Genomic DNA, 25,737 nt, shown 5'->3' with positions numbered 1-25,737 from the left:
ATGTAAATAAAAATAAATTATTTTACTTTGTCTTTGTATTTATGCATTTGCATGAACAAAAAATCTGGCCCCACTGAAGCCAATGGTGAAACTCCCGTTGACTTCAATGGACCAAGATTGCACTGATGATTTTGAGCACATAGCTTGGAGCAAACAAGCTTTCCCAACCCCTCTGACTCAAAAACAAAACAAAACAAAAAATCAGCCTTGTGCATGCAATAGTCATTTGCATGGCCGAATGGGACAGTTTGCATGTGCAAAAGGAGGTTCTGAGATACATAAAAACTTATTTGCCCCCAGAATATGGAGGTGGGCACATATTGGGCATCCTCTTTAAGAACTAAACTGAGAGATATCTGCACTAGCCTCTGGCCACAACTTGGCTGTTGCTTTTATTATTTATGAATCTTGTTTATTATAATAGTGCCTAAGGCCCAGTCAAGAATGGCACCCCGTCGTGCTAGTTGCTGTACAGACACACAGTAGTAGACAGTATCTGCCCCAAGGAGCTTAGAAAGCTTTTCTAGCTTTGCCCATCCAGCCCCTGTGACAGGGTTGCACAAATATCTCCAGTTCATTAAGTGAGATAATAGGATTGAATGATGAGTGGCAGGGGACTGTGGGTATCTGAGGCTGGTTACAGGTCGTGGGAAGGGAACAGCTTTGCATGTTCTCTTTGACTAATACAGGAGCCTCTCTGATTTGTTTGGGGGAAGTCTGTGTTTGTTTTTCATCTGCTGAGTTTATGCAGTGCACGGAGCCTAGAGTGCTCCCCCTGGCATGGCTGCCCTCTGGTACTTCTCCAGCCCAGCTCTGCTAATGGGATCTGACCTGATGGATTTGCATGTTTAAATGAATTAAACACAGCTGCTAGAAAAATACAGTAACCTGACGGCACCATGGCTCCATAGTCAACATTATCATTACAGCAACACTTGCTTAAGAGTTCCATGCTCTAGGTTTGTTTTGAAAATAACTCGAAACCTGCCCTTTGATCAATTGCTTCATCTCCTTTTTCTCCCTTCTCCACTTCCTCATTCAGTGTTTAACCCTTATCCCTCTCTCACTCCTCTGCCACCTTGTTCAAGTGGTTGTCTCCTCACTGCTCTTTAATCTGGCACATAGGTGGGTGGGTTAGCTATCCTGAGTGGTCACAAAGAATGAAACATGGCAAGTCCCCTCTCACAATCTGGGGCTGAACTGGTACCCCGTTAGTGCTGAGCATTGCCCTCTAGTTTATATAATATAATAATAATAACAATACCTGTCTCTTCTACAACAGTTTTCATCAGTAGATCTCAAAGCCCATCACAGTCTGTCATGTATTTATCCTCACAACACCCCTGTGAAGTAGGGAAGTGCTATTATCAGCATATCCTTCCTCTTTATTGTACATATGGTAGTTTGAAGCTGACAGCAACCCCGGTGAGAATTGAAGGATTAAATATACTGTCCCCAAAGCCAAATCCTATACAGTGTTGCATCTATCGTGTAGACATTTCAGAAACTATACATTACTTGCAGACTGCTAGAGAGACGCCTCTCAAAACGTGCTGCTTCTCTTATCATTTCAGCCCAAATACCTTTGCTCTGGTGATATTTCAACAGGAAGCATTTACATAGGAAGTAATGCTGGCAGCCCTATCAGTCACTGTGTTGCATCCCTATTTGTCAGGACAGACAATGCCCACTAAGGATCGGAGTGTTACATTTCCACAAGAACCAAGAAAAAAAGCCCCAGGTCAAGCAACACACATCTGGTTTCATTGTAAACTTGCACCAGGTTCACTGAAAGATCCACTCAAGTTTGAAATTTTGGAGCAGATGTAGGCCCAGTGAGATGAATTGTGGTTGCATCTCAGAACCCCGAGAGGAGTTCAGGCTGCAGAATTTCAAATAACTCCACACCCGGGTCTGCGATGGCGGGAGGGAGAGTTGGTGTTTGGATCCAGGATTTTTGTTGAGCCCCACACGCAATGTGCAGTTTCAGTCCAAAGATCCTGAGTGCATGCTCACCTTCACCAGTTACATCCCATTGCAGTTCCACTGACTTGATGTCCCAGAATGGTGTTCAAGGCCTGCTGGACAGGTATTCTGAAATTATGACTTAATGGACTTTACTTCAGGGAATGATGGTTTAGTGCGGATGTACTCGTCCAATTCTGAGGATGCTTCTCTTATCCATATGATTGTCATTCCACTAGTGTGGGTGGAGATTGCAGCAGGCAGGTCTCTGGTTGTAATGATCAGATCTCAGGTCCGATATGTTGTCTGCAGCACTTTGGTCATATATCTGTTCTGAGTTGCTAAACAAATATTCAGTCTGAACCAATGAACTGAGTGTGATTGGAGCTGTAAACTTTATGAGATCCTGCAGTTTATGGTAAATTTTAAATTGGCTTGCCAATCAGGGTACTTTCTTAAAGGAGAGTCATTTTGATGTGTTGCAGAATGCAATGTAGTAATTTCCACTATTATGTAGATACTATCAATGTTAAGGAACAAAGCAGGTGCTCCTTGGTGGACTGGGTTTAATGCATTCAATTTATATAGTTCATACATATTTATCCAGTGTGGAAAACCCATAACTTTTTTCCCACTGGCTGTCCCCTTCCTTAAATTATGATTGTTCATTTATTTCTGTTGTGAGTGCTGAGCTGTCCCGTTCAGGTTTAGAGCTCCATTGTTCTAAGTCAGTGTTTCTCAAACTGGGGTCGCTGCTTGCGTAGGGAAAGCCCCTGGCAGGCCGGGCCGGTTTGTTTACGTGTCTCGCCCCCAGGCCTGGCTGATCGTGGCTCCCACTGGCTGTGGTTCGCCGCTGCAGGCCAATGGGAGCTGCTGGAAGCGGTGGCCAGTACGTCCCTCGGCCTGCACCACTTCCAGCAGTTCCCATTGGTCTGCAGTGACGAACTGTGTGGGAGCCGCGATCGGCCGGACCTGTGGATGAGGCTGGTAAACAAACCAGCCCAGCCTGCCAGGGACTTTCCCTATGCAAGCGGCGACCCCAGTTTGAGAAACACTGTTCTAAGTGCTGCAAAAACACAGGAAGACATGATCTCCTGCAGCCCATGGCTCTAGTCCTGCAATGGGTAACATGCAGCAGACTGCTACGCCTGCATGGAGCCCCTATCTGTTCAGTGGGGCTCTGCCTAGATGCAGCAATTGCAGGATCAAAGCCTAAGAAATTATTCACTAGTAAATCCCCATAAATGCCTGGGGGAAAATGCAGAGATCTGTTATAACGATAAATAATAATTCCTAAGGTGATTAAAAATCAATGACCAAGTAACAGTGCATATTAAAAATTAATGTTCAGAAGTGTTTTTGAGGGTTGGATTTTGAGATATTTCTTTAGTGTTCAGCGCCCATCCTGTGCCTTAAGCTGTGTCGCTGGACTGTCTGGAGAGTGACTTCCTGTTTTGGCACTAATTATTGTTCATTGCTGCTAATCCTTCACTATTGTTACCTATAATGATAGGATCCTCAATTTCTGGTGTAGGGAGTAAGTGTTGGCAGAGGGCTGGTATATATTACATAGTGGGTCTTTTTCAATCAGTGTGCGGCAGCACTCCGAAAAAGTTAACAGATTGTTAGGAACTTTTCGGAAAAGGATAGACAATAAGAGAGCAAATACCATAATGCCACTATATGAATCCATGGTACACCCACACCTTGAATACTGCGCAAAGTTCTGGTCAACCCATCTCAAAGAAGATACATTAGAAATGGAACAAGTACAGAGAAGGGCAACAAAAATGATGATGAATATGGAACAGCTTCTATATGAGGAGAGATTAAAAAGACTGGGACTACTGAGCTTGGAAAAGAGACAAGTAAGGGGGATATGATGTAGGTCTATAAAATCATGAGTGGAGAAAGTGAATAAGGAAGTGCTATTTACCCCTTCACATAACACAAGAACCAGGCATCACTCAATGAAATGAATAGGCAGCAGGTTATAAAAAACAAAAGGAAGTAGTTCTTCACACAACGCACAGCCAACCTGTGGAACTGTCTGCCAGGGGATGTTGTGAAGGTCAAAAGTGCAACTGGGTTCAAAAAAGAGTAAGATAAGTTCATGGAGGATAGGTCCATCAATGGCTATTAGCCAAGATGGTCAGGGATGCAATCGCTTGCTCTTGGTGTCCCTGAGCCTCTGACTGCCAGATGTTGGGACTGGATGACAGAGGATGGATCACTTGATAATGGTACCAGTTCTTTTCATTCCCTTTGAAGCATCAGGCACTGGCCACTGTTGGAAGACAGGATACTGGGCTAGATGGACTGTTAGTCTAACCCAGTATGGGCATTATGTTTTTAGGATGCTCATCACTGTAGTAGCTGAATGACTGTTCTGAGCATGAAATCTTGACCCTAAAAAGGTCAATTGGGCTTTTCCTATTGACTTCACTTGGGCCAGGATTTCACTCCGTATGGCTAATTTCTCCCTGTAACATTCTTGCTGTGTTTGCCTTTAACACTCTACCTTGTTAGCAGGTGTGAAACCTGCCAGGAAAGGGTTAAGTGGGTTCTGCTGACTTACTGGTGATGGTGATTCCTTCTGCCACCTGGCAATAAGGGAGATGGCAGTAACTGTACAGAGAGCAAGGATCCTACGACACGGGCAGAGCAGGGCTGAGGCAGGGACCCCAGGAACAAACTGTGCCTGAGGGAAAAGTTTGAGCTGAATTCTGTTACCTTGGAGATTTCTTGGCTAATGAAGGCAAACTCCAAGAAAGTGCCTTTGTGTTTGTTGGCTTTAAGACAGCAATTCCCATTACTGGTGATGTTAGTGAAGATGAAAAAAACCTGATTTTTAAAAGTCTTGAGCAACTAAAACGAATAGATGATTGTAACATTAATGAGCAGAATAGAGACACTGCTTAGCCAGCCTGTACCAGCGTCTGCTTTCCAGTGCAACGAAGGGTGTTAATTCACAGCTGTTCAGTAACGCTGTCTAACCAGGAGAGGTTTATTTAAAAGATGGGGAAGAGATCTCTGTCAGGGAGTGATTTGTGAGGTTTGTTTGGGTAGAGGTAAGTCCTGGCCTCTCATTGTCAGAGCTGCTTTTTTATGATATTAGCCAATGCATTGCAATAATGCTCCGTGTGTTTGTGTATGAGTGCTGGTCCCCTTTGCTACATCAGATCAGAATTGCTCGTTTGTGTGTCATAGGCCCTTTTCTGCAAATAGCTGAAGGAGATCCTTCTTTAATTCAAGTAGGTGTCTTTGTCTCTGGAGCAGGGGAATCTGAGTTTTATTCCTTGTGGCACCAGGAGACTGCAGATTGGCCAGGTACTGCAGTACAGCCAGAGACATGATACCCTACACAGCCGTATACTTTTCAGTGTATTAAAACAGAGTCTCTCCTCTACTTCCCAGTTCTTACAATAATGACTTAAAGTTCTGTGTCTTATCACATTCATCAGCCAGAAAGTCAAGGAACACAGCCAGGTTGCAAAGAGCCCTGGAAGCTGCCCCATACTTTACCTTGTGGCTCAGAGAGAGCCCCATTGCCTTTGCAGGCTGTTCGTGTCAGACCAGGTGTCATGCATCCACAGGTCCAGTGCTGTTGAACAGTCCCTGGGAAGAGCCTTTCAGTGTGCCAGTCCCTTAGGGTTCCACTCTTTCACTAGGGTAAGCCACTTGGCTTCACCGTCTCCTGGGACTGAACCCGGAGCCTTCAGCACCCCTGCTTCATGCTATGAGCTCCCGTCAGTGAATCCACCTGAGCTGGCTGCCTCAGAGAGACTTGTACACCCAAAGGGAGCAATGCATCCCCACCTCCCTTAAACTGCAGTGAATCTCAGCCAGTGCTGTAAAAGCAGCAGGGTTTATTAGATGTCTGGAACACAGCATAGGAAGTCCTTGGTTATCATAGAGAACAGAAAGTTACAGCACAGTCCATCTCAGTCAGCCCAGAGCTTGGCCCCTCTTTTCCCAGACCAGCAGAGTCTTCTCCCTTCCAGCAGGCCGCTTTAACTGCAACCCACCCACCTACCCGCCCCCCAGTCCTTTGTTCTTGTCACCTGGCAAACACTGTCACCTGTCCCTCCTCCTCGGCCCTTTGTTTTCCAGCTGGTCAAACACGGCTGCCTTCCTAAGGAGGGTGGGTCATCCATGATTGTTAGATGCTAGATGCCAAATGTCCAGGTACTTGGAGTGACCAGTGTATTCTTGGACTCCCTGTGGGCATGGAGCTTAGGCGTCAGTCACACCTGTATCTCTGGGTCTCTGCCAAGAGTAACCTTTTCCCACCACCTAGTTAGCCATGCAGCACATAGGAGAAACTGAGGCACACACAGTATTTATCCAAAGTATTACAGGTGATTCCCACTCTGTCACACCAGGCAGCAGAGTGCAGAGTTCACTTCCCTTATAGTAATTCTATGGTAGGAAGAATAGATTCATGGGAGATCTGATGTGGCACGTTAATGATGCATTCAGAGTCAAAGAGATGAATTAGAAACCTGATCCAGTAGAGTATGTTTGGTTCATCCAGCCTAAGTAGCTAAAGGAGACATTGTGGCTACAAGAAAAGCCACGATAGAGCCTTATCATCTCATTCAGACTCCGAGAACATTTTACTGGGCTGGCTCAAAGCAAATGGAATCTGTCACAAACCATCCCATTTTGGAAGAGCTGCAGGAAGCTGTGCCTCTTTTATCCAGCAAGCTGAATGCTAGTTGGTATTTACACAAAGTGCTTGATTTGTTTACGGTCTTCAGAAAACTTTCAGATCTACTCTTGAACCGTTGGGAGCTTGTCACACCGTAATACACCACAGCCCCTTGTAGATCCCAATACATTTTATATACTCTCCTAGGAGATTCCTTCTGGTCTACAAATGATGAACCTAGACCTTATGTAGCGAGCTGTTTTGTCTGTGGGGATTGTACCTGAGACCTTCATCAGCAAAAATCGAGGCCTCTGTCTCTTGAGCTAAAGGAGAATTTCTTTAAGCGTAAATATCAGCGTGTTGTACTTGTTGTTGTCAGCCACTAGAAGAAAACCTGGCATGAAATCCTGACCTTGTTGAAACCAATGGGAATTTTCACATTGTTTTCAATAGGGATAATATTTCACCCAATGATCTCATGCACCAAACCAATCCATTGCAGGTACCCAATGACTTCAATGGCAGTTTTGCCTGAGTACGGCCTGCAGTAATAAGCCCTGTGGTTATGTTGACAATGGACCATATTCAACTCTTTGCCCCTTTGTTGTTGACTTTCTGCTATTTAGCACCAAATGAGCCATTAGTCCTGAGCAGAGTGCTTACTCATCAGCTAATGATCTGAATTGGGGATGGGGCTAGGAGAGAAGGTCAGACTTAAGTGCACAAGGTCAGAACAGCTCCAGATTCTCAAAAGCAAACAGCATCATTAGTGGCAGAGAAGGCTCGCTCTTGCTCTCCGATTATACCACGGGCTTTACAGTCTTTACTGTTAGATCACTGAACAGAGTGCAGCCAGGGGAATGTTGCACAAACCACTGTGCGATATAAAAGTTACCTGTGACTCCAGGCATTGCTTACTACATAAATAAATATGAAGTTATGATTTAAGACCTTAGCTACATGACAAGGGAAAATACAGAGTATTGAAGAGATTACTGGAGTTCTGTTGCCTTTTCGCTGCTTGAAGTTGTGTAAACTATAATGATCTCACACATTTAATACAAAAGTTAAAATGCTCGAAGCTCTTTATTATTCTATTCTGGGATATTAACCTACCTGTAGATCCAAGGAGAAAATGGAATTTGCACCATCCCATAAGACAGTGTCCCTCCCAGAGAGACTGCTCCAGGATTTCAGTAGAAGAGGAGGGAGGACTATTTGAATCATTGAAATCAACCAGGAAATGTATACAACCAGTCTCGGTAGTTTATTGCCTCAACACCTTAGTCTGAGTTTCCAGCTCTAAATGACTAATTATAACCATCATCTTTTATATTTTGTTGACATCTTCTAATTTAAAATTTAGCAAATATAAAAAATCAAATTTGATCTGCCTCTGCCAAATGTAAACAATTAGATTAAGCACATACATGACTATTTTCTCTGTTATCTGAGTGACCCCAGCTTGGTTGCACTCTGCTAGATCCCAGAGAAACTGTAACTGTGTTGTATATTCACTGATTGTTGAAGATCCACTGATATAAAAATAGTATCCTCCTTTTTAATGCAAATTTTAGGCCATGTTTGGGCTCAAATCTTAAACCTAATCTGGATTCTGAATCCACTTCTAGTTTCTAATCAGTTTTGCTTTCTCCGCTGCCACAGTGCTGCTGTGTCTGGGTTTCACAGAACCGTGTAGGAAGTAGTACACTCAAAAGATTTTACCATGAAAAAAAAATTGGTTGTTTTAGTGCAGATGGCATGTATTCTTACCAGGCCAGATTTTGAGAAGGATCAGAACTATGAGAAAAAAATGTGCTTACAAAAGTGCACCTGTGCTTGTGCATGCAAATCAGGTAAATGCACGTGCAGTATACCAGCTGGGTAACACACTAGGGCCTTGATTCAGGAAGACACTTAAGCATATCAAAGCAGTGGGATTTCAGCACATAACTTCAAGTGAAGATAATAAAATTACCTACACTCTGTTCCAGTTACTATGTCGCGCTTTGCTCATTCCAGTGCTACATTTCTATTATTTCCACAGTTCCTGTCCACTTAGCATCCCTTGAATTAAAGTGTCCCACATTTTAGCCTCTCTATCTTCCATTAGTTAATCTAGCAGTTTGGTTACATGTCTAATCTGATCCAGTCGCCCCATCCCTGTGGCACGTAGGTATTTTGTTCCCTGTTTTGAAATAGAGAGTCAGTATCTTGATAATGTAGGAGTGCAGTGTGTGCCAGTTATTGTTGAGGTGTTAGCTGCTGTTGAACCATTGTTTGCCTTTCTCTGATCTTCACCACGGTATTATTAAAACAAAGACAATCACCAGCGTAAACTACCTGGCTTATCCCACCACCATGGTAATTATATTCACTGATGAAATACTACATTTAAATAATGTCCAGCAACACTTAGATTAGCAAAAGCCAGTGTATTCAAAGCTAAGTGGAATTTAAGTGGTGGATGGGCCTTTTGCTAATGTAACCCAATGGTGAGTGTGTGTTACGGGTCCCCTTGTGTGCCTGAGCTGTAGAGGATATGAGTCTGTTACAGCCCCAGATAGGGTGTGTTATCTGAAATTGTAGTAGCTCTTGCATTTAGTTCTGGAGGTCCCCAGCGTATCAGCCAAAATGGCAGCCATTGCTCTAGCCCTCTTCAGAGAGGTGGATTTCACCCTGATAACGTGTTGGATATGCCCACTTGAATTCAAATCCTTGCCTTTTCTTATTTCACAACAGCATGGAGCATCCCACTTTGAAGATTTCCTGGCATTTGCTGCTGTTGGTTTTATTTTTATTTATATTGTAGTAGTGCCCAGAGATTCCAATCAGCCCATGGTACTAGGTACTGTATACACAGTAGGAAGATGTGGCCCTGGTCTCCCACAGTTTAGAGTCCAAGAAGGACCTTTTACGTGCATCACAATCTTAACATTTAAGTGAATGTAGTTCCTGGTATGTGACTGTCTTTGGCTACGTCTACACTACAGCATAAAATCGAAATAACTAAAACCGGTTTTATAAAACCGATATTGTAAAATCGATTTTATGCGTCCACACTAGGGCACATTAATTCGGTGGTGTGCGTCCATGGTCCTAGGCTACCATCGATTTCCGGAGCGTTGCACTGTGGGTACCTATCCCATAGTTCCCGCAGTCTTCCCTGATCCTTGGAATTATGGGTTACTACCCCAGTGCCTGATGGGGCAAAAATCACTGTCGTGGGTGGTTCTGGGTACAGCCTCACCCCTCCCTTCCTGAAAGCAGCAGACAGCCATTTCTCGCCTTTTTTACTGGGTGAACTGAGCAAATGCCATAGCACAGCAAGCATGGACCCTGCTCAGCTCGGTAGCGCGATCGTGGACGTTGTAAACACTTCACGCATTCTCGTGCTGTCTATGGTGAACCATGAACTGCAAATGCAGGAGAGGAGGAGGCAGCTACGGCAGCGCGGTGACGAGAGTGATGAGGACCTGGACACTGATTTCTCCCTAACCGTGGGCCCCCGCGCTTTGGAGCTCCTGATGGTAATGGAGGAGGTTCTACCCATTGATCGCCGATTTTTGGCCTGGGAAACAAGCACAGACTGGTGGGACCGCATAGTTTTGCAGGTGTGGGACGATTCGCAGTGGCTGCGAAACTTTCGCATGCGTAAGAGCACTTTCTTTGAACTTTGTGACTTGCTTTCCCCTGCCCTGAAACGCCATAATACCAGGATGAGAGCAGCCCTCACAGTGGAGAAGCGAGTGGCAATAGCCCTCTGGAAGCTTGCAATGCCAGACAGCTACCGGTCAGTCGGGAATCAATTTGGAGTGGGAAAATCTACTGTGGGGGCTGCTGTGTTGCAAGTAGCCAAAGCAATCATTAAGCTGCTGCTACTAAAGGTTGTGACTCTGGGAAACGTGCAGTTCATAGTGGATGGCTTTGCTGCACTGGGATTCCCTAACTGTGGGGGGGCCATAGATGGAACCCATATCCCTATCTTGGCACCGGAGCACCAGGGCACCCAGTACATAAACGCAAGGGGTACTTTTCAATGGTGCTGCAAGCACTGGTGGATCACAAGGGACGTTTCACCAACATCCACGTGGGATGGCCAGGAAGGGTTCATGACACTCGCGTCTTCAGAAGCACCGTTCTGTTTAAATGGCTGCAGCAAGGGACTTACTTCCCAGACCAGAAAATAACAGTTGGGGATGTTGAAATGCCTGTCGTTATCTTGGGGGACCCAGCCTACTCCTTGATGCCATGGCTCATGAAGCCATACACAGGCAGCCTGGACAGTGGTCAGGAGCTGTTTAACTACAGGCTGAGCAAGTGCAGAATGGTGGTAGAATGTGCATTTGGCCGTTTAAAAGGCCGCTGGAGAACGTTACTCACTCGCTCAGACCTCAGCCAAACCAATGTCCCCTTCGTTATTGCTGCTTGCTGTGTGCTCCACAATCTCTGTGAAAGTAAGGGGGAGACCTTTCTGGCGGGGTGGGAGGCTGAGGCAAATCACCTGGCCGCTGATTACACGCAGCCAGACACCAGGGCAATTAGAAGAGCACACCAGGAAGCGGTGCGCATCAGAGAAGCCTTGAAAACGAGTTTAATCATGGGCCAGGGTACGGTGTGACTGCTGTGTTTGTTTCCCCTTCATGAACCTCCCCCCTTTATTGACTACTCCTGCAAGCAACCTACCCCCCCCCTTCCATTACAGCTTGCTTATGGAAGTATAGTTACTATAGTTTAAAAAGCTTGTATTCTTTATTAAAAGTCATTCCCTGTAAGCAACCCACCGTCCCACTTCGTTTAAAAAGCATGTAATTATAAAAAGAGTAAGAGAAATAACAAGGTATCCCGGGAGTGGTTTGGGAGAAGGATAGGAGGGAAGAAAAAGACCATTAAGGAAGCCTTGAAAACAAGTTTCATCATGGGCCAGGGTACGGTGTGACTGCTGTGTTTGTTTCCCCTTCATGAACCTCCCCCCTTTATTGACTCCTCCTGCAAGCAACCTACCCCCCCCTTCCATTACAGCTTCCTTATGGAAATAAAGTTACTATCGTTTAAAAAGCTTGTATTCTTTATTAAAAGTCATTCCCTGTAAGCAACCCACCTTCCCACTTCGTTTAAAAAGCATGTAATTATAAAAAGAGTAAGAGAAATAACAAGGTATCCCGGGAGTGGTTTGGGAGGAGGATAGGAGGGAAGAAAAAGGCCATTAATGTAATGACAGCCTTTTGGTTGGACTGTCCATGGGGGTGGAGTGTGTGGGTGCAGAAAGCCTTCCCCCACGCGTTCTTACACGTCTGGGTGTGGAAGATATGCAACATGGTGAGTACTGAGGGTGGTTAAACATGGGCTGGAGCGGCACTCTGTGACCCCGCAGCTCTTCCTGAAGATCCACCAGACGTCGGAGGATGTCAATTTGATCGCGCAGCAGCTCCAGCGTTGCATCCCGCCACCGCTGATCTTCCTGCCTACACCTCTGATCTTCCTGCCACCACATCTCATCTCGAGCGTCTCTCCTATCCTCACGTTGGTCCCTCCTGTCCTCACATTGGTCCTTCCTGTCCTCACATTCACTGGCATCTTTCCTGTACTTTGCTACCACGTCCTTCCACTCCCCCAGATGAGCTCTTTCATTGCGGGTTACTTCCATGATTTCTGTGAACATTTCATCTCGCGTCCTCTTCTTCCTCTGCCTTATCTGAGCTAGCCTTCGGGATGGAGTAGGGAGGCTTGAAAAATTTGCAGCTGCATGAGTGAGGGAAAATAGTGATAGAAGGATTATAAAAGATACATTTCACAGAACAATGGTTATACTCTTTCACAGTGAACTACACTATTCACCTTACGTAGCACATGTCATTTCACTACAAGGTCGCATTTGGATTCTTTTAGTATTTAGTGCCTGTGGTTGTGGTGTAACAGATCAACACAGACGCAGGTCCGGGGATCACAATTCAGCTTGCATGCGGTCATGGTAAGGCCTACATCTAATCACCCCCCCTTTCTCCTCCCCCCCCCCCCACCACGTGGCTAGTAGCTGGGAAGTTTCCTGCTGGCCAAATGCTAAAAAGCACATCTTCGCCCTGTTCTTCTGCTTTTACAAGGAGCAGCAGACGACATACTCTACCCTAAGGGAATTGTCTGTCCCCTTAATAAAATACATTAATTTTAACCAGGTTACCATGAACGATATCACTCTCCTGAGGATAACCCAGAGAGATAAAGAAATGATGCTTCTTGAATGCCAGCAATCACCGGGACCATACGCAGCTAGGCTTTGTCATGCAATGATACCCGATTACTTGCTACAGGCATGGCGTGGTAAAGTCCTACCATGGTGGACGGAACAAGGCTGCCTTGCCCAGAAACCTTCTGCAAAGGCTTTTGGAGTACCTCCAGGAGTGCTTCATAGAGATGTCCCTGGAGGATTTCCGCTCCATCCCCAGACATGTTAACAGACTTTTCCAGTAACTTTAATGCCAGCTAATGCATGCAAGCCCTCATGGCAAATCAATCATTAAAAAACGCTTGCTTTTAAACCATGTTTTATATTTACAAAGGTACACTCACCAGAGGTAGCTTCCATGGCTTCACTGTCTGGGCTAGTGGCTTGGGAGGGTTGGGAGGGTAATTCCATCTGGGTCACAAAAAGCTCCTGGCTGTTGGGGAGAATGGAGTGCTGTGTGCTTTCAGCAAGCTCGTCCTCCTCTTCCTCCTCCTCATCTTCCCCCTCCGCTGAATCCTCATCCATGGGTGAGATTATAACCCCCACCTCGGAATCCACGGACAAGGGGGGGGTTGTGGTGGTGCAGTCCCCTAAAATTGTATGCAGCTCAGCGTAGAAGCGGCATGTTTTTGGCCCTGATCCGGATCTGCCGTTTGCTGCTTTGGTTTTCTGGTAGGCTTGTCTGAGCTCCTTGACTTTAACTCTGCACTGCACTGAGTCCCTGGTAATACCAGGCTGGTATGGCCTCTCTCCCTCATGGTACTGGAAATTTTTTCAAAAGTTTTTTCATTTCGTCTTCTGGAACGCAGTTCTGATAGCACTGAATCCTCTCCCCATATAGCAATAAGATCCAGTACCTCTCTTGCGGTCCATGCTGGAGCTCTTTTTCTGTTCTCAGGAGACTGCATTGTTACCTGTGCTGATGAGCTCTGTGTGGTCAGCTGTGCTGCTGAGAGCTCCACGCTGGCCAAACAGGAAATGCAATTCAAAAGTTCGCGGGGCTTTTCCTGTATACCTGGCCAGTGCAGTAGAGTTCAGTTACCTGTCCAGAGCGGCCACTGGTGCACTGTGGGATACTGCCCGGAGGCCAATAACTTCGATTTGCGTCCACACTAACCCTAAATCGATATAGTAATATCGATTTTAGCATTACTCCTCTCGTTGGGGAGGAGTACAGAAATCGATTTTAAGAGCCCTTAAAATCGATTTAAAGTGCATTGTAGTGTGGACGGGTACAGCGTTAAATCGATTTAACGCTGTTTAAATCGATTTAACTGCGTAGTGTGGACCAGGCCTTTGTTACACAGTGTTGCCCTTGTTTTGATACTATCTTTTACCAGGCAGTTAGGATTCAGTTCAGGCTGATGTTGAAGGAGATGCCAGACCAGTTTGGGTAGCACCTTGGAGTCTATTGTGTGATGCTGCTAGGTAATTTCATGCTACAGAACTACAGGCTTAGTTGCCAAGCACAAAGAGGGATAAGATGCTGATCTGCACATTGTAAGCATGATTCATCAGGCAATAGGTATGAAATTGTATTATACCTTTACAGTAAAAAAGTGATTTCATGGGGTTGGAGTGAGTGTTGTGAGGGTGTCAGGGCCTGATTCTGGTTGTCAGGGCCAGTATGCTGGTGTAAATCAGGAGTAAATCCACTCCTGTTTACATCGCCCTTAGTCTTCACCCATAGCCAGATTCCTAGGCTACTTGCAGAATGAAGTGCTACTCAAAGGGACCAAGGGAAGGCAGAATGTGGCCATCAGGGTGAGATCATCTCAACAGGCTGATAAATCAGGTCTGATTTTTTTTCCCTCTTTTTTTTAATTTTCCAGGAGATGGTCAAGGCTGCAAAGGGAACGTCTGCCTGAGATTTGAAACCGAGACAAGGGTAATTGTGAGTATAAATTCCTGCTACTTTGAGGTTGTTTCTGTGCTAGAAGAGTGAGGGGCTTTAGGAAACAGAGCAAATGGGTTTCCCAGAGAGACGTTACTGTCCTGACTTTTTAGCCACCCGAGGGATACATTCTTGGGGCCTGATCTTGCATGGTGCTAAGCATCTTCTATGAGATGCTGAGCACCATCAGCCACTATGGACCTCAATGGGAGTCGAGGGTATGCAGTGACAGCCAGTCTGGGACACTGATGAGTCAGTAGAAGCCCAAAACCCCTCCAAAAAAGAACAAACTATTTTTAAAAAATGCAAAGTGACAGAACTGCAACATGTTGTTTCCATCAGTCTGTTGAGAATATTATTGTGCTTTATACATGTATCGTGCATGTATTTCCTTGTGTGTAGTAACCCTACCTGTAAGGAGCAGGAACAGGTATTTTACCATTTACACAGATCTATGATATGCCAAAGGATTTTTGTTTAACACTTTGATGAATGGCTTGTAGTTTCCTTATGCCTTGCTCTAATGCGGATCTCCTGGGTGACGAAGGACTCATGAGTCAGATGGTTGCCCAGCATTCATTGATAGAAAGAAAGGATTTCAGATTTTTGATTTAAACGAGCTGAAGAGTAGGGGCCTGATCCTCCGGTGGTGTAAACTGGTGTTGCTCCATTGAACTGAGCTACACTGATTTGCACCAGCTAAGGCTCTGGCCCCATATGTCACCACACAGCTGGATTGGTGACCCTGTTGCTCACAAGGGCTGAATCCTGAGAAGTACTGTGCCCTTTCTGAGCACTTTGATAACTGTGGGTCAGGTCCTAATGTCCTTTGTCCAGGCCTCGTTCTGCCAGCCTTGCACATGTTGAGAAGTGCTTCACTCCTGGAGTAGTCTCACTGGATTAGATTGGTTCCTGTACTGCATGCCTGTAAGAACTCCCCTGGCATGCCTGCAGGCATTGCTTGGACCTGAGGTCTGGGTGCAGAGGAGTAAGTGGGTGCTGTGTGCAGAAATAAGAATGTACTGCATGCATGAAACTCCCCCTCCATCCAAGCACAGGTAGGTGGTGAGGGGTATGGAATGGGGGCAGGACAGGTTGCAGTGAGCTGGTGCAGAGGGCATAGCAGCATAGGCCAGGAGCAAATTCCGACCCACCCACCCCCTCTCCTCCGAGCAGTCTCTGGGGTGCTCCTGGGACAGTGCAGCAACATGGGTGTGGCATAATCTAGCCCCTGGAAAGGAATGGTGCTACCCATGGAGTAAAGAATTAATGGTCACGAGTAAAGGGGGCAGAACTGGGGCCTCGGCTTATCTCAGCCTTTACTCAGGCAATCTCCATATTGAAGAAAATGGGAGAGTGCCTAATGCCAAGAGCTCCACAGGTCCTGCCTATGGAAATACATGTGAGAAGTGAGTCTGGGGGGTGGAGGGAGAAAGCACTGCCAGGATCCTGCTCTGGATTTTTCTAGGTTGTGCTGTCCAGGGCGGAGTTTGCTCACTTGCCTCAGAATGGGTAGAGGCTTTGCCCCTAGCCTCATGGATCCCCTGAGACCTGATCGTCAGGTGCCCAGCGCCGTCCATGAGGGAGGGCTCAGGATCTGTCTGACTGACATGAATGAGAGTTGCAGATGATGCTTAGAACTTGTCGGGATTCAGCCCGGTTTGTCCTCTGTTGCACATACTTGGATGGTCTCTAGATCCTTTTTGCATTTTTCCTTCTCTCTTCAGGGTTGTTCTCAACTCATCCCTAGTTGCCTTATGGTGTGTGGCAAGCTGTTTCCTCCCTTTCCTATATTGTTAATGAAGATACTAAAAAAAGGTTTAACTCAGATTCTTGTGTAGCCCCCACCATTCCACACCTCCCACTAGCTTAGTACATTGTGTTCATCCTATCCCTTTGCTCCGGGTTCTCCAGTTTCCATTCATAGCCAAGCCAACGAGAATTAAATCTGAGCGCTACGTTTTGTGAAGGACTGGATCGAATGATTTAATAAAATCCAAATATATCCAGCTACCACTTCATCCACAACATGACAATTTCTACTAAAAGAAAGCAACTCTGAAGCTTGTCTGGCAAGCTCCGTTCTTTAATGCCATGTTTTCTGTTGTTGATGGCTACAGATGGTGATGCCCAGTTCCCATTTCCACCAATTATGGCTGATTTGGGGATGAGAAGTAGGATAACACCATCCACCTCTTGGTGCATGTCCTCTCACTAATCTGAGCACTTGTCTGATGTACTGAAATCCTGATGCGGCAAGCTCTCGAATTCTTACTGACAAGCAGTAATATAGCATTGCCTTTTTTGCCTCTTTTTCTAACACCAGTGTACCATTCTGAAACCGGCATCACCCCTCTGCCAAGCAGTAGCAGATGATGTCCAGGGTGAGTCAGCTTCCCAGGGTGGAGAAATCAGTGACGTGGTATAGTCTAAGCGTAACTTGCTTTATTTGTACACAGACAATGGGCTGTGGCATAATCTAGCCCACGAACAGTAATGATGCTGCCCCTGGAGTAAAGAATTGATCATCACAAGTAAGGATGGACTGAGAGTTCAAACAGCATACCTGACAATCCCAGTCTCAGCCTAACGCTAATGCCTGGTCCAGGGACCAATTCTGTCTCAAGAACTGACTCTCATCAGAGCCCAAGGCAGAGAGCAAATTCTCCTGCTACTCACACAGCTCCCTCTATCCCACAGATGTCTCTATACAAACCTTTGCGTAAACCAAAATTAATAATAACATACCATATCTTCCCAAGTGTCAAAACTTGCTCACACACTAAGCAAAGGATCTCAGAAGAATATATTTAAGTGCCATCTGGTGCCACCTGCCATAACAATAGTGTGTGTGTCCTTGAGATCTATGCACTACGAGGAGCTTTGGTGCATGGACCTTTGCCTCCACGTGAGAAGAGTCTCAGTTAGGGAGCTGTGGGTTCAGCACCTCCCAGGATCAGACTCTATTAATCTTTCTGGGCCTCAGCCCTTCTCTCTAATGGGAATGGGGATGGTTCCCTCTGTCACAGGCGTGTGAAAGTAAATGAATTAATACATGTGAGGCACTCACATACCACTTTGGGGGCATTATGTGAGAACTTAGATAGAGATGCAAGATCCTCAGTGGCACTAAACTGATTTACTCCAGATGAGGCTCTGTCTCTTAGCTGAAACAGGGAAACAGAAATCATAAAATCCTAAAAGCAGGTTCATCTTATTAAACATACATTTATACTATAGTTAGTGTTAAATAATTGGCATTCGTTGGCATATTTGACTTGGATACTGTTTAATGATTTACTGAACTATCCATCAGTCTTTATAATCATCCCATGATCCTTTCTTGGATTTCCATGTGTTTACTTTGCCTGGGGTCTGCAAATATCTCCAAATAGATTTTTCTCCTGCAACCTTGTTCATATTTTTTTTCCTTCTCAAAGGAGCCATTTCAGTCTCCTTACAATTTGCACAGACATTTCAGAAAGCTGCGACACAATCTTTCTGCTGACGGGTATGTGATCTGTCCTGTCTCAGCTCCTGCTATTCTTTTTTGGTGGAGTCCCCATGAGAAGTAAAACTCTAATTTGCTGCGAAGAAATAGAATCGTTATCTAGACTGAAATAATTTCTTTTTCCAACCCAGAAACTGATAAAACATCAAATTGGTGGAGTTTTCTTATCAACTCATAGAATTTGTAGGGCACAAAATAATGACCTGTCAACTTGCTTCGAGCGGGCCAGTTCTGTAGCTCTGCACCAATCACGTGGACCCTACCACAAAATGTAAGACAAAATCTAGGGCTGTCTTGATGGTATTTTAATAAGGATATTCAAGAGAACTTCTGAAAAGCCTCACAACTGGATGGGTAATGCAAGAGCTGAGATTTTAGTATAACCTCTTGTTATTTTTGGTACCTTTAGGCTACTGTATTTACAGTAGAATCTACACTTATGCTAAGTTTAAGGCAGTTGTATATCTTGTGTGTTCAGGATCTGTTAACTAGACAGAAATATGCTGGCTTGAGTTCCTGGAGCTCTTACTTTTCAATTTGGTGACAAACTGGCTGCTGGTAACCCGAGTACAGGTTTGACCAATATTAGCACCTGATCCTGCAAGCTTCCAGTATAAAATTTTGTCCACTCATTTAGACTACATCCGTTTTGGGGAGCCCAGAACCAAGGGCCTATTTTCCATGGGTGCAGAGGTCCCACAACTTCATTTGAAGTTAATACATGCTTCACATGCTCAGCCAGATCCAGAGTGTGTCAAGTTCGAGCCCTTAGAAACTGAAGGAGCCTAAATTAACAGACATGTCTGAAAACCGTGTCTCTGCTCATTAAAGCTGCCCTTATAGAAGCAGTCCCATTGAAGCCAGTGACAAAGAGTCCCGTGGCACCATTGATGTCAGACTCTCACATGAGTAAGGACCACTCACACATGAGAGAGTTTGCAGGATCACACCTTCCTGATGTGTGTTTTGATGCCATTTTGAAAGACAGGCTTGGATACTGATCACTGGCAGGCTGGTGCAAAACAGCTCATCCACTTTTGCACAGACACGTTTGAAATGCGACTACGCTAATGTGAACCTGGTATCATTTAATTTGCGCTAGCAGAGTCCCCACCAGGGAGTTACAGTGCAACACTTCAGTGCAGTTCACACCCCCATAGTCCACATTGCAGGGCCGTGTAGACGTGCCTTAAGGAATCATCTCCCTGGCAAAACAGGTGAAATTGCTCAACCAGCAATGGTTTCAAGACCTCCGACCTCATTTATGTCAGTCTGACGGTATGTCTGAGGTGGAGCGACATACCCACATTAGCTTTTCCTGTATAGGTGTGGTGGGACTGCCTTCATTGCAAGCTATACAAGCACACTGGGGACTTTAGGTACATACACACGTTGCTAGCATGCACTGAGGCCCGTACGGCTGCATCTACACTGCTATTTTTAGCCCTGCTAGCACAGCTAAAGCTAATGGAGCTATGTCTACCTGTGCTGCAATCACATCTCAGACTGCAGTGCAAGACATACCCAGGGGAGTTGAGATCCTGCATAGGGTAGCTCCAGGGGAATGGTATCACCTTGTCGTAAACGGGGTTCTGGAATACTCTCTTTGTGAATATTCCTGTGGAATTATAGAGCCATTAGAAGGCACTTTCTGCGTAGGGCCTGGGAACTGACATTAGTGGGAGGGGAGAGCTCTCTCCAGGCCTCAGGATCAAGCCCCCACCACCCTGCAGGGTTAGTTCCTAAGGCTACATCCAGACTACCCGCCGTATCGGCGGGTTAAAATTGATTCCTCGGGGATCGATATATCGCGTCTCATCTAGACGTGATATATCGATCCCCGAGCACGCTTATATCGATTCCGGAACTCCATCAACCCCAACGGAGTTCCGGAATCAACAGGGGGAGCCGCGAACATCGATCCCGCGCGGTGTGGACGGGTGAGTAATCCGATCTTAGATATTCGACTTCAGCTACGTTATTCACGTAGCTGAAGTTGCGTATCTAAGATCGATTTCCCCCCCGTAGTGTGGACCAGCCCTAACTGAGCTGCTCCCCTCTTTAATTAGACTTATTCATCCAGATAAGGCACTCTGCGTTGGGCTTTTGAAATTTTACTCCTACACTTCAAGATTTTCTTTTTTAAGAAAAATATCTAGTCCTGATCTTCAAATATCTGATCCTTCCAGCCTCTAATTTGTCATTCAGATATATTTTTGTATTTCCTTTGAAGTACCTGTTGTGAGCCTCATCATGCTGAGCACTGTTCCTTGCATAGTGAGAGACTGTCCCTGCCCCAGTGAGCTTATAGAGTAAACAGAACAGGAGTACTTGTAGCCCATGAAAGCTTACGCTCAAATAAATTTGTTAGTCTCTAAGGTGGTTTTTTTGTGGCTACAGACTAACACGGTTGCTGCTCTGAAACCTGTCAAAAGGTAAACAGACAAGACTGAGTATTATTCTCTCCATTTCACAGATAGAGGCGCTCAAGGTCGTCTACACTGCAAAAGAGCCTCGCGCAGCATTGCGTCTCAGAGCAGGCTCAACTGACTTGGGCTCATGGGGCTCAAAATGGCAGTGTAGACGAGGCCACTCGGGCTCTGAAACCCACTGAAGGCGGGGAGGGTCTCAGAGTCCATGCAGGGCCTCTACACTGCTATTTTTAGTTCTGTAGCATAAGCCCTGAAAGCCCAAGTCAATTGATTGTGGGCTCTGAGATTCACTTCAGTAAGTTTGTTTTGTTTGCTATGTAGACATTCCCTTAGTCAGAGAGCAGTTAAGTAACTTGCCACACACAACCTGCAGCAGAGGTCTTCTGCTGCCCCAGGTCTTGTAAGTCCCAGGCCTGTACCTTAACTGCAAGGCCATCCTTCCTCTTACACCGCGCTAAGATTAAGGATGTGGTCTTGCTCCCATTGACCTCCATGATTATGTCTTAATGTAGCTACAAAGGGAAACATGCAAAAATCTAGTTAAAAAAAGAAAACAAATCTAGGCTGACAGGCTCTCACTCCTGCTGTGGGTTACTCCAGCCCCCAACCAGCACAAGGCAAAGCAAAAAAGAAAAGCAACTCTGGAAAGGGTCAGTTCTTACTGCTTAATTGGTCAGCTGTCTATAGAGCCAATTTCTGCAGCTTTCTGTGGCATGGCAGGCCCCTAGGTAATATCTGACTGAATAGAACTGTAACTGTTTAAACTGTATTGATGGAAACGGCTGTTTTATCCTATGTGGCTGAGATTTCAGCCCATCAGACACGAATCAGGTCAAGATTCTTATGTCATTGTGTGTATTATAGAGAAGAGAACAGAATATGCTTGATAAAAGTGGGGACTTAAAAGAGAGACTTCTTTAGGTATGAAACTTTCAAGTCACACAATGCATCAAAGAGCCATAGTCCGTACATTGAAAGGGGTGAAAGACATTACCTAATATATTTGTAGAATGAATAATAAGCATCCTGAGTGCCTGGAAGCTAATTTAGAAGTACAGATTGCACTGTGTCTCCCTGGTCTGAATCGCCCCCCAAAAAGAGTCACTAGCAAAAGAAAATGCATTTGGAGACCAACTTTTCTCCATTTAGATGCCCCCTTTTTGAATGTCTCCTGGTAAGAGTTACTTATGAAAAGATGAAATAAAGTCTGTGCTAGAAGCAGCAAGTCTCAAAAGAAACTCTGGAGCCCGTAGGGATTCCACATCTCCTCTCCCCTACACGCTGATTTTTGTTCCTTAAATATTGAAAGTGTTGCATGCAATATACTGTAATAGGGTCCTTAGGAGGCAGGGGCATATATTAGCATTGGGGATGGGGGGTTCTTATTCTTCTTAGGCACTTCATTCTTATGGAATAGGGAGGTGTCTTGGGGGGAAAAAAACACCCTATCAGCGGTCTTTGCTTTTGTTCCAGCAGAGGCTCCATTGTTTTGTTTGGACACAGTAGAGAATAACCTGTTGCTCTTTGCAGCAGGAGTTGGAAATCTTGCACACAGCTGAAGGTACCAGTTATGTTTCAGGTATTAGTGTCGTGCAAAAACTGCCTTTTTAAAGAAGAAACTGTTCCAGGGATCCCTTGATGTATTAGAGGGAGCATTCTGTATCTGCAGTACCCAGCAATATAATGGAACTGTGCATGATAGGTGAGATTGGCTCCTGTGTAATGGCCAATACAGCCCATGGGGGCTGAGTGGGACTTGAGTGGTGTTCGTGTAGGCCTAAATTTCACCTTATGTTAAGAGATTCAGGGCCTAATCCAGCTCTCACTGAAGTCAATAAGAGTCTCTTCACAGACATCAATGGGATTTGGATTGAGCCTGAAGCACCCAAGCTTGAAATCATTGAGAGTTTTGTCAGGGGCACTGAAGAAAGCAGGATCTGGACCTAAAAATGAGGAGAGTGGAGCCCTTCTTTTCTAGACCCTTAAAAATAATCTACTTCCTGTGTGATGTTCAGTCCCTGAGAGCCAAATCCTGTGAGATGCTGAATTTTCTCAGCCTCCATAATAGTAATGGGAGATGAACAAGCTCAGTGCCTCTCTGGGATCACCTATGCCTCACAGGTTCGATGCTTGTGAGAAGAAGCGTGGATGGAATCTCTGAAATCACCAACCAGAATGTGATGTTAACATCGAGACATGAGCTAGGTGACCTGGATGAGCTAGGGGCTTGCTGTTGGGATTAGGGAGTTTATCATGTTAGGGCTGCCGGTTGGAAATGGGATGAGACAGGTAACGAGTGGAAGCTGCTACCTGAAGGCTCTGTTGGCCTCTGTGAAATAAGCTGATGGCCTCCCACCACATTCCACAGGACGTCACAGAACTGCCCCAAGTGTCTCATTCTCGTTGACAATGGACAGACATGGCTTGAACGGGCCCCAGAGACTGAACTAACCTTTCACCTCGGCAAGTTGGGGTTGAATCGCATTAGGGGTGCAACATGGGGGAAACTCTCATTCCTGCATTGAGCAGAGGGCATCCATCTCCAGGATTGTCAATGAGGCATCTTCCATGAGCCTTTAAAAAATATACCCTGTCTGGGGAAGCGGAACAGAACAAAAAGAGCAAGTGTGGAGGGAAGGATCACACCGTCAGCAAACAGGCAGCACAACAAGGCCGCAAAATTGTCTGACCTGGGCAAGCCACAAAAATCTCTAGTAAAATAAAATCTACAGGTCAGCTGGATTTCTGTTCCCCCTTTGCTTTGCAGAATGAGTGGCTGCTCCAAGCCAGCTCTATTTCCTGCTACCCTCACTTGTCACATCAAACTTTATTTTTACCATCTGTGGAGACATAGTTAAATTTTAGTGCTCACTTATCTCCTTCTCCCCCAGGCCACAATTAATTGAGGCCAGGAGGCAGGCAGGGCTGCTCAGGCAATACTTACAAGAAGGAGGGAATGTTAATGGGTCACTTGGGCCGAGCCCTGTGGAGGGGGGAGATGCTGCAGGTGGGAGGTGACAGTTGGCAAGGGAGGAAATCTTTGGAACCTCGCAGAGGCCTCTAGAGTGATTAAAATTGCTGAGGATTAGGCTTTTTATAGCAATGAATTAAAACCTGCTCCCTACATTAAAATGCTAGTGCTGGGTCTCTTGTTTCTCTGGGACTCTTCTGGTGGCTGGGTAGCAGTGAGGCTGTGATGTGAAAGAGAACAAGGAGCCCGGGGGGTAGAATGGCATAGAAGCTAGAGGAGCCTTTCAGAGTTATAAACTCCTTCGATGCTGCAAAACTTGAACGTGGCAGCTCACAAAGAAATGACAGCTGCTCCTCTCACAGCTCAGTCTGGCAGCAGCGTTCAGCTGATTATTATTATTTAAAGAGACAAGGTGGATGAAGTAATATCTTGTATTGGACCAACTTCTGCTGGTGCGAGAGAGAAGCTTTTGAGCTACATGGAGCTCTTCTTCAGGTCTGGGAAAGGCACTCAGAGTGTCACAGCAAAATTCTAGATTGTTAAGCATAAGGAGTTAACAGATATTGCAAGAAACCATTCAAAATGAAGTGGGAAGTTAACACCCCTCCAGTCATAGGACAAACAAGGTTTACAATTAGTGGTTTATAGATTGTTGTAATGAGACACAAAACCAGGATCTCTACGAAGTCCATGATTTTTAGTGTCTAGCAAGTTATTATTTAAGGTCCCAGGCTCATCTTTTGACGGTGTTGTGCAGATTTCCTTTGAGGATGAGGACAGAGAGGTCAGATGTGGAGTGATCATTCTGTGAAAAGTGTTTGCCCCCAAATGAAAGGGTGTCTTTGCCTTTTATCATTTTTCTGTGTGAGTTCAGCTGAGAGTGAAGTAAGTAATTGTCTTGTTTCATATACATGGCTGTTATAGGGACATTTGATGCACTGGATGAGGTACATCACATGTTGTGATACAGCATGTTTAGAACCCAGGGATCTTGAAAGGTGTGTTGTGTGGGATGTTGGTCATCATAGCAGTGGAGATATATCTGCAGGTTTTGCATCTCTTGTTTCGGCAGGGTCTGGTGCTGCTTTAAGTTGGAGTCTCCTGGTCTGTGGACAGCTTGCTCTGGTGATGAGTTTGATGAGGGTTGGGGGCGGTATTTGAAGGCCAAAAGATGGGGATCAGGAAAGATCTCTTTTAGAATGGGGTCCCCATCAAGTAAGGGTTGTAATTGTTTGATGATACCAGTGTGTGGTGGTAGGTACCCCCTTGGGGTGTGCGGTCTCTGGATTTTATTTTTCTGTGTTGAAGCAGTTTATCTCAGGGTACATGGATGTCCTGTTCCAGGATGCAATCTATTTCTCTAGTTCTTATTTGGTGAAGGCAATTTTAAATGTGTTAAGGTGAGACTCAGCAGGTCAGGGTCCCACCATGCTATGTGAATAGTAGTCCCTGCCCCAAAGAGTTTATGGTATGAAATACAAGACCCAATAGGTGGATGAGACAAACAAATTGGCCAGGTGGGTGCTTGCGGGGACCAGGGGAATACAGATAATAAGAGGTTGCACATTTCTTAGCTAAGCAGGAGCAGTATCCCAACACGCCACTTGCCGAGCTGTTATCAGTTGGGTTTTCTCTGGAAAATCTAAGGGCTAAAGGAGCTCAGGAGAGCTAGCAATCTCTCCTGGAGCCCCTATTAAAGGCACAACTGCAAACCATCCTGACGTGAAGAAAAGATAGGAAGAAAAATAAGAGGCTAATATGGTTCAATCAGGAGCTGTTTATGACCTGAAGATCAAAAGGGAATCCTACAAAAAGTGGAAACATTGATAAATTGCTAAGGTGCAGTACAGGAGACTATCACAAGCATATAGGGACAAAATCAGAAAGGCTAAGACACAAAATGAGTTACATCTAGCAAGGGACATAAAAGGGAATAAGAACAGGTTCTTTAAATACATAAGGAGCAAGAGCAAGACAAAGGAAAGCGTAGGTCCTCTACTTAGCAGGGAAGGAGAGCTAATAACGATGACATCAAGAAAGCTGGGGTGTTTAATGCCTCTTTTGTGTCAGTCTTCACTAAACAGGTT

General features: G+C 45.4%; 1 protein-coding gene across 2 annotated transcripts in view; it reads left to right on the top strand.

Moving 5' to 3' along the window:
• The window catches only part of ZBTB7C (zinc finger and BTB domain containing 7C), a 312,136-nt gene that overhangs the window by 172,107 nt on the left and 114,292 nt on the right, over positions 1-25,737 (top strand). For both annotated transcript variants that reach the window (XM_050944717.1, XM_050944716.1), the window contains exon 2: positions 14,675-14,736. The gene's annotated coding sequence lies outside the window, so the exon portion shown is untranslated. The remainder of the gene's footprint in view (positions 1-14,674; positions 14,737-25,737) is intronic.

The sequence above is a fragment of the Gopherus flavomarginatus genome, chromosome 3, assembly GCF_025201925.1.
Source record: "Gopherus flavomarginatus isolate rGopFla2 chromosome 3, rGopFla2.mat.asm, whole genome shotgun sequence".
NCBI lineage: Eukaryota > Metazoa > Chordata > Testudines > Testudinidae > Gopherus > Gopherus flavomarginatus.
This window is presented reverse-complemented; position numbering and strand designations above follow the sequence as displayed.